Below are 13,849 nucleotides of genomic sequence, written 5' to 3' on the forward strand. Positions count from 1 at the left end.
GAGTGGCTGACAAATACTCTCTAATTGATATAGTTTACTTTCTAGTCGTAGCTTAGTTTTTATTTTTGGTACATAGTTTATTTTCCTTTTTCTTTTAGAATTTTTTTTAGTTCTTTTTACGCAGTTTGTTGAACTTTCTTTAGGTACCTTAGTTTGAAGAACGCAATTGGAATCTCTCTAAAACAGGTAAACAAGTAAGTATCTGAAATCCTCACGAAGCTTTGCAAGGTGAGTTTAATTGAATTCTGTGTTTTGTTAGCATATGCAAGATCTACCAAGTAGTTGGGATAGAGAACAATTATTCGTCTTGTTAAAGTAACCCTTTATACATGACGAGAACAGATGATGAGGGTACGAACCCTCTGGTTAAAAGTTTGAGAGATTATATGTACCCTACTAGAGTCTCTCAACTTTCATGTATTATTTTTCCTACCACCACAGCGACCTATGAGGTTAGAGAAAGCACCATTCAAACACTTTCTAATTTCTACTTTAAGGAGAATTAAAATCCTTACTACCAGATTAGAGTTTTTGAAGAATTGTGTAGTACAATGAAGTTCAAGGACTTACCTATGAGTTTCTTAAACTTAGGTTGTATCCTTTGTCTTTGAAGGATAAGGCAAAATCTTGGATGAATGCATTATTGATGAGCACGAAAGTGTGACACATTTTCACCCATAAATACATTAGTTGGGACTCATTGTATCACTAATAAACTTGTTTGTAGGTATTTTTAGGAAATAAACGTTTTTGGAAGAATCGACTTAGAAAACTGCAAAGGCTACCCGCGAAGGACATTTGCTAAGCGGGCTCCAATTTTGGCTAAGGGGCACCCAATTACTATTTGCACCCAAGGGCGCCACCTGCTATTCGCACCCTTAGTCTGGTTAAGGGGCGACCTTCTTCTTCTTTTCAAATCTGAAAAATGGCGGGAAAACATTCAACAGAGCTGGCAGATTTTTAGTTCGTGATTTGGAGGGGTTCTCGTGTGACTTAATGGCTAACGTTGTTAAGGAAGACTTGATTGGGCCTAACAGGCTTGGTTTAGGTCTTTGGTTCGACTGCAATTGGCTAAATAATCGTAGAGAAGAAAACAGGGGAGTACGTTATTGATGAATATATTTTCAAGATTTGGTTTGTGTTATTACATGCTGATTTGGTGAAGATTTGTCGTGGGAGTATATTCTGCATTGATTGGAAAGAGTTTTAAACAAGAAAGAAGACGTGTGAGAAGAAACAGGGGTCTCGGGTTTCTGCTATTACTTCACGAGTCAATTGAGTTATTGCATGAGGAGACAACATGTTTTTCTCGTTACATATCGTGCTGGTGATGATTTTGGAGTGTGCTGAACAGCAACAGGAGCGCGAAGAAGAGAAGAGGGGAAAGATATTTCCCGTATCTGCATGGAAATAGAACAGATTGATTGATGGAGATTTTGGGATTAATGACGGCATATTCTTAGTTCTGTTGCGTATATAAAGGCTGTGGGGAGTCATAGAAGGAGCATCGAGAGTTGGGAGCAGTTACAAGAGACGCCAGATCACTGTAAAGTGATTCTGCAGCAGCAGGAAGAAGAAGAGTTGCAGCAACACGGCAGAAGTGACGTTTTCAAGAACACGAAGAACACACACATTGGAACTGTCGTTTAGGAACAGTGTCTGCGATAGTTCCATTTTAACAGTCAGTTTTGTATCTGTAACATTTTGCTCAATTTGGGACACCTGCCTTGTAACAGAGAGTCTACAACGCATATTTGCGTTGCAAATTCGTTGCTTTATTATTTTTCCACTTCTTGTAAACACTATTGAGCGATGAATAACTACTTTAAGTGTGTTTTCACCATGTGGAGCTAAACCCGACACTGGGATGATAGAGGAAGCCGAATTTCATACATGGGTAAAATTATTTAATTTTTTTATGACTTTTGCACTTATTTTAAATTGATTTATGATTCGAATTAATTAGTTATCATTTTATATGATGGGTCATGCTTGCTTAAATGTTTGAGGTCCCATGCTCACGATTTATAACTAATATTTTGAGAATCTACCTTGCCAAAAATAAGAGTCCATGTGTTTGTTTATTGAAAGATAATTATTGAGAATAAACAGTTGAAGCTTATGTTATGAATTCGGTGGAATCCTAGTCCCAATAACTCTCGCCTTTGTTCATTATTTTCATTAAACCTTTAAATTTAGTCTTCACAAGTCTTAGAGTTAGAATCCTATTTACAACAACGACAATTAAAAATTAGATCAATTTTTGGCGCCGCCGACGCAGATTTGTTTTTAGATTAATTTTTAGGTTTATTTTTTAATTTTGTACAGTATTTTCATTTTTTTAGATTTTATTATTTCCTTTTTATGCGGTTCTTTTTGTATTTCTTTTCAGGTACATTTTGAGGAGGATGACTACTTCTGAGGAGACGTCACCTACGATAACGCTGGAGGAATATAAGAGTAGAAAGTCAAATTATCAGGAAACCTCATCTGAGATGACGCTTGCTGAATATAAGCGTAGGAAATGGTATGGAGTTTCTGCTCCACATGAGGTAACTGAAGAATCTCCTCTAGAGATATATGAGAAGTACTATAAACACACACCACCTAGTTTAGAACAAAGACTGAGAATATTGGAATGCCAAAAATTATTTAATGTTGATGATGATCAGTCTTGTAGTGACTCTCCGTTCCAGACAGAATTTGTAGATGACCCTGTGGATGATTGTGTAGATGATTTGCCTAATTCCATAGATGAATCTATCTCACAAGATAATTCACCAAACTTAGAGGTTGTTTCTAGACACCTGGACTTCCAAAAATTACCTAATTTAGGGTTAGAATTGTGTGCTTCTAAAATTTTATTGGAGTACTTTGCATCTAAATACCCAGAGGACTTTCCTATTCCTGATACAGTGCATAAGCCTATTGATAATTCCCCGGTCTCAATAGAATCCCCATATTGTGTTCTTTACGCACTTCCTTGTGCAGTAAAAACTTGGTTTAGGGATAAATCTTGGTTTTTGATAGTTTCAGCGTCTCTGCGTTTTCATGACATAAGTGTGAAGTTGTCGTTTGTGAATATAATATTTTGGGTTGATCCCCAAATTTTCAGGTTATTAGTTTATGGGGATCTTTTATGTACATTCCAGTAGGTATATTTGTTTATTTATTTATTTTTGTTTATTTTTTTTTATTTTTATTTTTATTGAATTTCCCATCTTAATTTTTACGTTGGGTGACTCAATTACATTGAGGACAATGTAATGTTTAAGTGTGGGGGAGCGGTTAACTTTTTACTTTTCTTTTTCAGGAATTTCCTTGCATTTTATGACCAGCTGTGTAGCGGGCCTACAATAAAAAAATGACCAGCTGTGTAGCGGGTCTTAAAAAAAATAGAAAAAAAAATATTTATATGACCAGCTGTATAACGGGTCTCTCTCTCTGTCTCTTATTATATGACCAGCTGTGTAGCGGGTCAATTTTCTGTTTTGCTCGAGGACTAGCAAAATGTAAGTGTGGGGGAATTTGATGAGCACGAAAGTGCGACACATTTTCACCCATAAATACATTAGTTGGGACTCATTTTATCACTAATAAACTTGTTTGTAGGTATTTTTAGGAAATAAACGTTTTTGGAAGAATCGGCTCGGAAAACTGCAAAGGGTACCCTCGAAGGACATTTGCTAAGCGGACTCCAATTTTGTCCAAGGGGCACCCAATTGCTAAGGGGCACCTCTTTTACTATTTGCACCCAAGGGTGCCACCTGCTATTCGCACCCTTAGTCTGGTTAAGGGGCGACCTTCTTCTTCTTTTCAAATCTGAAAAATGGCGGGAAAACATTCAACAGAGCTGGCAGATTTTTAGTTCGTGATTTGGAGGGGTTCTCGTGTGACTTAATGGCTGACGTTGTTTAGGAAGACTTGTTTGGGCCTAACAGGCTTGGTTTAGGACTTTGGTTCGACTGCAATTGGCTAAATAATCGTAGAGAAGAAAACAGGGGAGCACGTTATTGATGAAGATATTTTCAAGATTCGGTTTGTGTTATTACATGCTGATTTGGAGAAGATTTGTCGTGGGAGTATATTCTGCATTGATTGGAAAGAGTTTTAAACAAGAAAGAAGATGTGTGAGAAGAAACAGGGGACTCGGGTTTCTGTTATTACTTCACGAGTCAGTTGAGTTATTGCATGAGGAGACAACATGTTTTTCTCGTTACATATCGTGTTGGTGATGATTTTGGAGTGTGCTGAACAGAAACAGGAGCGCGAAGAAGAGAAGAGGGGAAATATATTTCCCGTATCTGCATGGAAATAGAACAGATTGATTGATGGAGATTTTGGGATTAATGACGACATATTCTTAGTTCTGTTGCGTATATAAAGGCTGTGGGGAGTTATAGAAGGAGCATCGAGAGTTGGGAGCAGTTACAAGAGACAGCAGATCATTGTAGAGTGATTCTGCAGTAGCAGGAAGAAGAAGAGTTGCAACAACACGGCAGAAGTGTCGTTCTCAATAACACGAAGAACAGACGCACTGGAACTGTCGTTTAGGTACAGTGTCTGCGATAGTTCCATTGTAACAGTCAGTTTTGTATCTACAATATTTTGCTCAATTTGGGACACCTGCCTTGTAACAGAGAGTCTGCAACGCATATTTGTTTTGCAAATTCGCTACTTTATTAGTTTTCCACTTCTTGTAAACACTATTGAGCGATGAATAACTACTTTAAGTGTGTTTTCACCATGTGGAGCTAAACCCGACACTGGGATGATGGAGGAAGCCGAATTTCATACATGGGTAAAATTATTTAATTCTTTTTATGACTTTTGCACTTATTTTAAATTGATTTATGATTCGAATTAATTAGTTATCATTTATTTGATGGGTCATGCTTGCTTAAATGTTTGATGTCCCATGCTCACGATTTATAACTAATATTTTGAGAATCTACCTTGGCAAAAATAAAAGTCCGTGTGTTTGTTTATTGAGCGATAATTGTTGAGAATAAATAATTGAAGCTTATGTTATGAATTCGGTGGAATCCTAGTCCCAGTAACTCTCGCCTTTGTTTATTATTTTCATTAAACCTTTAAATTTAGTCTTCACAAGTCTTAGAGTTCGAATCCTATTTACAACAACGACAATTAAAAATTAGATCAATTATATCCTTCATCAATTAGTACTTGGAATGACATGATTAATATATTCTTGCATAAATTATTTCCTAGGCATAAAACTACTGTCATTCATCAAAAACTATATAGTTTTTCGCAACAAGAAGGAGAATCTATTTATGATTATTTAGAGAGGTTCCACGATCTCTTGTTACAATGTCCACACCATGGATTGGATACTCCTAGGCTCATATCGATCCTTTATGAAGGATTAGATTACAAAACAGTGATTATGGTAGAATCACTTTATGGTGGAAATTTCCTTGATAAAAGTGTCGAAGAAGGTTACAAACTTTTGCATGAAATAACTGGAAAAATCCAAGAGTGGGAGGCTAGAGAACTCATAAGATCAGTAGCTAGTAGTGAAGTGGTTCACAGAGTTGACAATGAATTTGACTATGAGGCCAAGTTTTCTGTTTTGACACGAAGACTTGAGTCATTAGAAATAAATGTTAAAGTCAAGCATGTTGAGTGTATTACGCATGCATCTTCTATTCCTAGTGATTGTACTAACCAAAGAATTCCTAGTTTGGAAGAAAGTATGAGTTTGTTTATGCAGGCTACTCAAAGATCTATGTCAAACTTACAGCAACAACTAAATGACCTAAGCGGCCAACTGAATGAGCGAGACAAGATTCAGTTCCCGATTCAAATACAACATCACCATAAATGTTATTTTGAGGAAGGCACATCTGGTGCTAAGCCGACTCATCATTTCCAGGCCTCCTCTACTCTAATAAGTGGACGAGTCATTGATAACCATGTTAGTGATCCCAAGAAGAGAGAGCAAGACAGGAACCCGCCTACCATTACTCAGGTTACTCCTTCAACACAAAAACAAACCAATAAAACCGAAAAAAGGTAAATCTGAAATTCTTCATGTTTCTCGTGCTTCTTTTCCTCAAGCATTATTACCTCGTAAGAAAGGAGTTAACCCTAATGACATCTTAGAAGTGTTTAAACAGGTTAAAGTTAACATTCCCCTGTTAGATTCCATTAAACAAAGTCCTTTTTATGCCAAGTTTCTAAGAGATATGTGCATTGTGAAACGAAATTTTAATGTACATAAGAAAGCTTTCTTTACTGAACAGGTAAGCTCGATTATTATGCAGAAAACTCCACCCAAAATTAAAGATCCAGGTTGTCCTACAATTGCTTGCACTATAGGAAAGCATCGGATTGAGCATGCATTGTTAGATTTACGGACCAATGTGAATCTTTTGCCATATTCTGTGTATGTGCAATTAGAACTTGGTGACTTAAAACCCACTAATGTTACCCTCCAGTTGGCTGATAGGTCCACTAAAATTCCTAGGGGAGTAATAGAGGATGTTCTTATACAGTTTGAGAGTTTTTTTTTATCCCATTGACTTTATTATTTTGGATACTCATCCTGTCTCTAATCCTAGTGGGCAGATTCCCGTCATCTTAGGTAGACCTTTCTTGGCTACCTCAAATGCGATTATCAATTGTCGGAATGGAATCATGGGGCTTACTTTTGTAAATATGAAAATGGAGATAAATGTGTTTCACCATTCGAGTTCATCTTCAATTTCCGAAACTTGTGAATATGTATGCATGGTTGATAGAGTGAATGATTGGTATCACTATTACAATGAGAATCTCGGAAACATGCCTCAAAACATTGAAGGTTGTATGAATTTCACTAAAACTGAATTATCAGGTATTTTCTTATTTTATTTCGCCAATTTTGATGATCCTGTTTTTAGCGAGATTGCTGCATTGAACCTTTCTTTCGTTGACCCATATAATAGTTTTCACAATGATTATATGACTGTTCAACATATGGATACTGGTCAGGTAATTTGTTTAACTCATTTTGTCAACTCCGATGATCTCATGATGATGTCTCTTAATTCTAGTGAACATAATGTATCATGCAATATCAGTTCAGTAGATTTAGAATTAGATTTAGGGCATACAACATGTGTTAAATTGTCTGAACAATATGTACTTATTATCTGTGAATCTGATTTAGTTCGCATTACCACACATGATTAGGAAGCTCAAAGTTATGTTCCGAGTAGGATCAAGCTCAGTTTGTTTAGTTCTCTGGATACTAATCATTATTGCCGCAGGTTCATAGTTGCAGCTGAACTCGTATGTTTGGTTGATCCCCAACTTTTAGACTTTACATATATGCTTGGAAGCCTACTGTGGGGTACCTTCCTCCCTTTGTTTGAGATTCTTTGTGCGCGCAAGTTGGGAAACAAATATCATTCGCTTTGTGGGAGTCAACCCATCAGGTTTGTTCCCTTTTCTTTATCTTTTTTTTTTGTGTGTGTGTGCTTGTGAATTTTCTCATCTTAACATCTACGCTGGATGACTCAGCTACATTGAGTACAATGTAATGTTTAAGTGTGGGGGAGTGGTTAACACTTCTCAGATTTTTATAGGTTTTCACTTCCGTTAGAAATAAAAAAAAAAATTGTTTTGCATCACATGACCAGCTGTTGAGCGGGTCTTTAAAAAACAATTGCACGACATGACCAGCTGTTGAGCTGGTCTTTTGATTATATATCTCGTTGTTTAGCAGACACTTCTCCACCACTTTTTAGTGGTTCTGTCTCGCTCTTTAGAAGACATATTTACACCACTATTTAGTGGTTCCGTCTAGTTGTTTAACATGCGTCTCTCCATTGGTTTAAGTCATTTTTAGGAATTGTGGTTCTACTCCCATATTTACGTTAGATAGGACTCGATATTTCACTAATAACATTGGTTTAAGTCATTTTTAGGAATTACAAGGAATTTTGATCAACCGGAAGCCAAATGGCAAATTTGAAGCTAAATGACGTTTTCGGCGAAATACAACAAAATGGCTCACGGCGTCAATAAGGCCACGGGTATATATGCCATAACATGTCCAGAAAAGTCATTGAACAAATTACGGAATTGTTCCTGTGCGAAGCAAGCATGTGAAGGCACTAGAGAGTAAAAAGAAGTGGAGGACGTGTTATCTTCATCACCACATCTTTGTTTGTGTGGTGTTCGTGGTGTCTATTCGGGTAGTTATGAACATATTGAATCATGAGGAATTGGGCGAAGTTTCAAGACTGAAACTCAGTCACAGAACGAGATTTGACAACAACAAGGAAGTGGAAATGGGCAGTTACTGGTGATGTTTGCTGGTCTGAAATTAGAGTCTGATTTATTAATGGAATTGATTGTGAATTGAGATGGAATTAACTTCATGTAATTGTGATATAAGCTAGAAGCATAACAAAGTTAGTTTCGTGTTGGATGTGGATATGTTCTTGAGGGTTAAATACTCGAAGGCACTGGTGGTTGTATTACATGTTTTAGCCGTGACTGCGATTGAAGTTGGGGTTTTCCGGTGTTATCTGAAGTTGGGTTGAGATTTGTACAATTGAAGAAGAGATGGTGGTGATGATCATGGCTATAAAGAGGGGGATTTAATATATGAAGACATGGGTACCGTTTGTGGTTGACAGTAAGAGGTTGTTGTGTGCCATGAAAGCAGTGAAAAGGGTTATTGACGACTGGTTGTCTTGTGCCAAAAATAGGCGGGATTTTGTATGAATGGAGTAGGCCTGGTTGAATTGTTATGATTAATGGAAGAAGTCAGTGGCATCAATTTGTGATGATTCTGGTGAACATATTCAATTGAATAAATCAGTGAAGTGAGATGGTTGCAATTGGTGGTAATTGAATTAGTAAAGAAGATGAAGTTCATTGTTTGTGGCTGAAGTTGGAAGAATGAAATTTGTGTATGTTGATGTCAAAGAAGATATGAAGCAGTTAAACTGAAAAGGTGTTGGTTGATGTGTAGTAGCCGAGATACACATATCAGATGGGTTTGTGGTCGGATACAAGAAGGGGTTATCGTACTTTACTGGTGGACTGAAATTGGAGTTGGGTTCTGGTGGTTGGATTGGGCTTTCTTGGCTGCGGTCGAGTAGGGAGTCTCCTGGAAGTAACTATAAAGAGGCAGCAACACAGATGTAAGAGGAAGCGGTGCATAAGGAGAAACTAGGGTTTGAGTTTTTAATGTGCTTAGTTTATTTCCTTTATCAATTTATATGGTTTTTGATAAAACTATGATTTGCTAATCTATTGTTAGGGTGAAAGGATGAACTTGTAGGCTAGATTATTTGTATTTATGAGTAAGAGTTTCTTTAAATCAAAATTTTTATTCTTATGTTTGAGTATCTCATTTGTTGATTGTTATTATAAATATTTTGATGTTTTATACCATGTATACTACATAGGGAGTTATAGACAATCCATTGAGACCTGATTCACATTAGGTTTATGAACATTTTTCTACTTTGTATGCCAAGTATACATAGTGATTAGGGGTTCTACTTTCAGGTCGATATCAAACAATCTTTCGTCGATTATTATGAATAGTTCTTAACGACATATTTTCCATGTATTAGTCGCTGTGTGTTGCTGCTTTACATGAGTAATATCGAATCGTGGTAAAACACAAGTAATCATAACTTGCAACGGATTCCCCGATCCTTAACCATTTTTCACTTTGCTTGTCACTTCAATAGTTTCGTTTCAATCTAATTTATTTGATTGTTTCTTAGTATAAAGTTCTGATATTTTCTTCTTGAATTTATATTGGTTAGGAAGTTGATTGTATTAGTTAGAAGTAATTTAGAAACACTCCTCATGGGAACGCACCGTATTTTCCATCGTCTATAATTCAACGACGTTCACTCGCGGTAAAACAAAGTCGGTCTACCGACTCATCAGGTAGCCATACAATGCTTGAAATGGAGACATTTTCAAGCTAGCGTGATAACTAGTGTTGTACCACCACTCTGCTAGAGAAATACATTGGCACCATTTTCTACGTTTGTGACCAGTAATACATCTTAAATAAGTCTCCAAACATGAATTTACTCTTTCTAAGTGGCCATCAGTTTGGGATGATATGTTGTGCTGAGGTTCAAGCTTGTGCCCAATGACTTAAATAAGTCTTGCCAAAAATTACTAGTAAAAACTCTATCTCTGTCAGAGACAATGGAAGCAGGTAAGTCATGAAGTTTAAATACATGATCCAAGAATGCTTTGGCTACAGAAGTGGCAGTATATGGATGGTGGAGAGCAATGAAATGGTTGTATTTAGTGAGACTGTTGTTAGAGCACTGCTCGGTCGAACTCGCAAGCGTTTCTATCTCAAGCTTGTTTGTTAAGTTTAGTTGTCAAAACTATAAGTCTTGATTTCTAGTCTACTTATAGCTATGTCTTGGATAAGGATATAATGTGTAGTTGAGCTTTAGACTTCACGGCGTTCATAGATTGAATACGAAGAACTACTAAGGGGAGCTTGTGGAACTTCATCAAAAAAAGGTATGTGGAGACTTGAACTCATCTATCACTCAGAAATCTATTTCTATTTTATCTCCTATTGGGACAAAAGTTGTATAGCTATATAGACTTTATTTTATACACATTTGATATTTCGAGCTAAGTTTAACTCGCTTACATATTTCTCGAAATATGTGTTGGTAAGATTTCGCTTTATCCAAGTTCATCTTTTATTCTTGACGAAAGTCAAAAGATGATCATGTGAAAATCGCCTGATAACATCTTACATGATTTGTGTGAGACAGTCATTTGATGTAGACTCGGAATGTTTCATATTGATTTATTGATCACTTGAAAATTGCTTTGAAGTTAATAGTCTGTGTGAGACAGTTATTCCCGTCTTCTAAGAATGTTTCAATGATTAAAATGGAGTTTATAAAAATTAACCATTGATTGGATATAACACAGTATGCGTACTTGTATGCTAACGGTTGCATGATACTCCAAGTTTGGGAACCATAATACGCATACCCGTATGCATACTAGTTTAACAGTTGAAGTCCCGGACTTAGTATGCATACCCGTATGCGTACTGGCTTAACAACTCAAGTCCGGGAATTTAGTATGCGTACCCGTCTGCATACTAATTCAACTGAGTTCGGTCGTGAACGACAATATGCGTACCCGTTTGCTTACTGGCGGACAAACCAAGTCCGTAACTCTAAGTATGTGTACCCGTTTGCATACTTGAGTGGGTTAAGTTCTAAAATCGGTTTATTCATGAACAAATACATTTATATAATAAGGAATGCAATCTTTTGCAAACCGTGGCTACAATGTTCATGAATTGGTTCGAGTGAATCAAAATCGACTTCAATTGTGTCTTGTATACTTCTGTGAGAATATAAACAATTGAACAAATCTATAACTAGTTTCATTTGAGTCATTTGAACTAGTTGTGATAAAGATGAAAAAGGCTGATATGAAAGTGTTCATATGGTTAACTTCGATTAACTATTGTTGAGCCAACCAAGTGTACACATTTAGGTATAAAAAGATAAATGATGGCACATTTCATTTGTGTATAACAAGCTAAGTTCAATCTAACGGTTGAAATATATTAGCTTGAGTCTAATCAGGTTTTCATCTAACAGTGAATATTGAATGCTTCGTTACCAAGATAACATTGATTGCAAACCATGATTTGAAGACTATATAAGGGAGAACCCTAGCAACTGGGAAACCTAATCCCCACACCTCATGTGTGATACTGGTGGTGACTAGAGTCGATTCTCCTTTAACCTAGGTTTTTCTAAAACCAATATAGGTTAACGACTTGAAGACTTCGTTGGGATTCTGAATCCAGACCCAACTTACAAGTGCATTTACTTTAAATTATATAAAACAAATATAATTTTGGAATAGTAAAGTAAATGACACATAAAGATTTTGTTAACGACGAAACTGCAAATGCAAAAAAAACCCGGGACGTAGTCCAGTTTTGAGTACTCTCAAAATAAAGCCGCTATATTAAATCTAATACAAACTTTGTATAGTTGAAACCAAGAATACTACCCCAAGCTACTTAGTTTCGTCAGTATTGAAAAAGCGGGGGTCTAACAACACCACCCAATATTTCGATTAGCAATCTATATGGACAAACTCCAATATACTTTTTATGAGAATCAACTAGACAGTTAGACTCAATCAATAAAAAGATATATCAAAGAGTTTATATCTCAATTTGATCTTTACTCAAGCAAATAGAAATTTGCGAGTCTTTATCAAAGAGAGATAACTTGGATGGTACCAAAGACCAACGTCCAAGGATCAATCAATATCAATCAACAACCAAATGTTGGATTTCCAATTGATGATTTTAACGCACAACCTGTATTATTTCAATTATATAAAATATAATTCGGAAAATAAATAACACAGACACCAGAAATTTTATTAACGAGGAAGCCGCAAATGCAGAAAATCCCCGGGACCTAGTCAAGATTGAATACACACTGTATTAAGCCGCTACAGACACTAGCCTACTACAAGCTAACTTCAGACTGGACTATAGTTGAACCCCAATCAGTCTCCCACTAATTCAAGGTACAGTTGTACTCCCTACGCCTCTGATCCCAGCAGGACACTGTGCACTTTATTCCCTTAGCTGATCTCACCCACAACTAAGAGTTGCTGCAACCCAAAATCGCATACTTGATAATAAACGAACCTGTCTCACACAGAAAAGTCTATCAAAAGGATAAATTTGTCTCCCACAGAAAAATCCTATGTTTTGTTCCGTCTTATGATATGAAATCAAGGTGAACAAGAACCAATTGATAATCCATTCTTATATTCCCGAAGAACAGCCTAGATTAATCAATCACCTCTCAACAATCTTACTTGAATACACAAGAGGATGTCGAGGAATCACAGACAATGAGACGAAGATGTTTGTGACTTCTTTATCTTGCCTATCGGAGAACTCTCACGATCTCAAGCCAATCAATAAGATTGTACTCGTACGATAGAAGATGCAAGATCAGATCACACAACTACGATAAAAGTAGTATCGATCTGGTTTCACAATCCCAATGAAGTCTTTAAGTCGTTAACCTGGTTTTAGAGAAGAAAACCAAAGGTTAGAGGAGAATCGACTCTAGCGAGAGCACTAGTATCACACATACGTGTGGGGATTAGGTTTTCTCAATGCTAGATGTTTCCTTTATATAGCCTTCAAATCAGGATTTTGCATTAGTTACAAAGCAATCCATATTCACCGTCAGATGAAAACCTGATTTAGATTCAAGCTAATATTTCTCAACCGTTAGATCGAAAACTTAACTTGTCACACACATTTGAGGTAGACGTTTACTGGGTTTGTGAAAACCATGCCCAAACGTGTACGAGTATGTTGGTTCAACATAGTAACCCAAAAGATTAACCATATGAGCAATTCATATTAACCTGGTTCTTCTTTACCATAACTAGTTCAATTGACTCAAATGAACTAGTTAGAGAGTTGTTCAATTGTTATGAGATCTTATGTAACTACACAAGACACAATTGAAACAAATATGATTCGATTCAATTGAATCGGCTCATGAACTTTAGCCACGGTTTGCATAAAGCATTCCTTAGTAATTTAAGTTTCATGTTCAGAGCACATCTTTAGATCATAACCTCTTAAGCTCACAAACAAGTTCGCGTACTTAAGATAACCGGCAGAGTTTTCCAAACTCAGCAGAAAATCTCGGCAAGGAGACTTCCGCAAGTTCGCGGACTAAACACGCAAACGAGATTTTGGAAAAACCCAGTAGAAATTCTCGGTAAGAGAACTTCCGACAGTTCGCGGACTGGGAAA

At 36.6% G+C, this 13,849-nt stretch overlaps 1 non-coding gene across 1 annotated transcript; it reads right to left on the reverse strand.

The window, feature by feature from the left end:
• Positions 1-5,248: 5,248 nt before the first annotated feature.
• On the reverse strand, positions 5,249-5,352 carry LOC113362372. Its single transcript, XR_003365709.1, has one exon. It is a non-coding gene; the product is annotated as a small nucleolar RNA R71 (small nucleolar RNA).
• Between the last annotated feature and the right edge of the window lie 8,497 nt (positions 5,353-13,849).

The sequence above is a fragment of the Papaver somniferum genome, chromosome 3 (assembly GCF_003573695.1).
Source record: "Papaver somniferum cultivar HN1 chromosome 3, ASM357369v1, whole genome shotgun sequence".
NCBI classification, from domain to species: domain Eukaryota; kingdom Viridiplantae; phylum Streptophyta; class Magnoliopsida; order Ranunculales; family Papaveraceae; genus Papaver; species Papaver somniferum.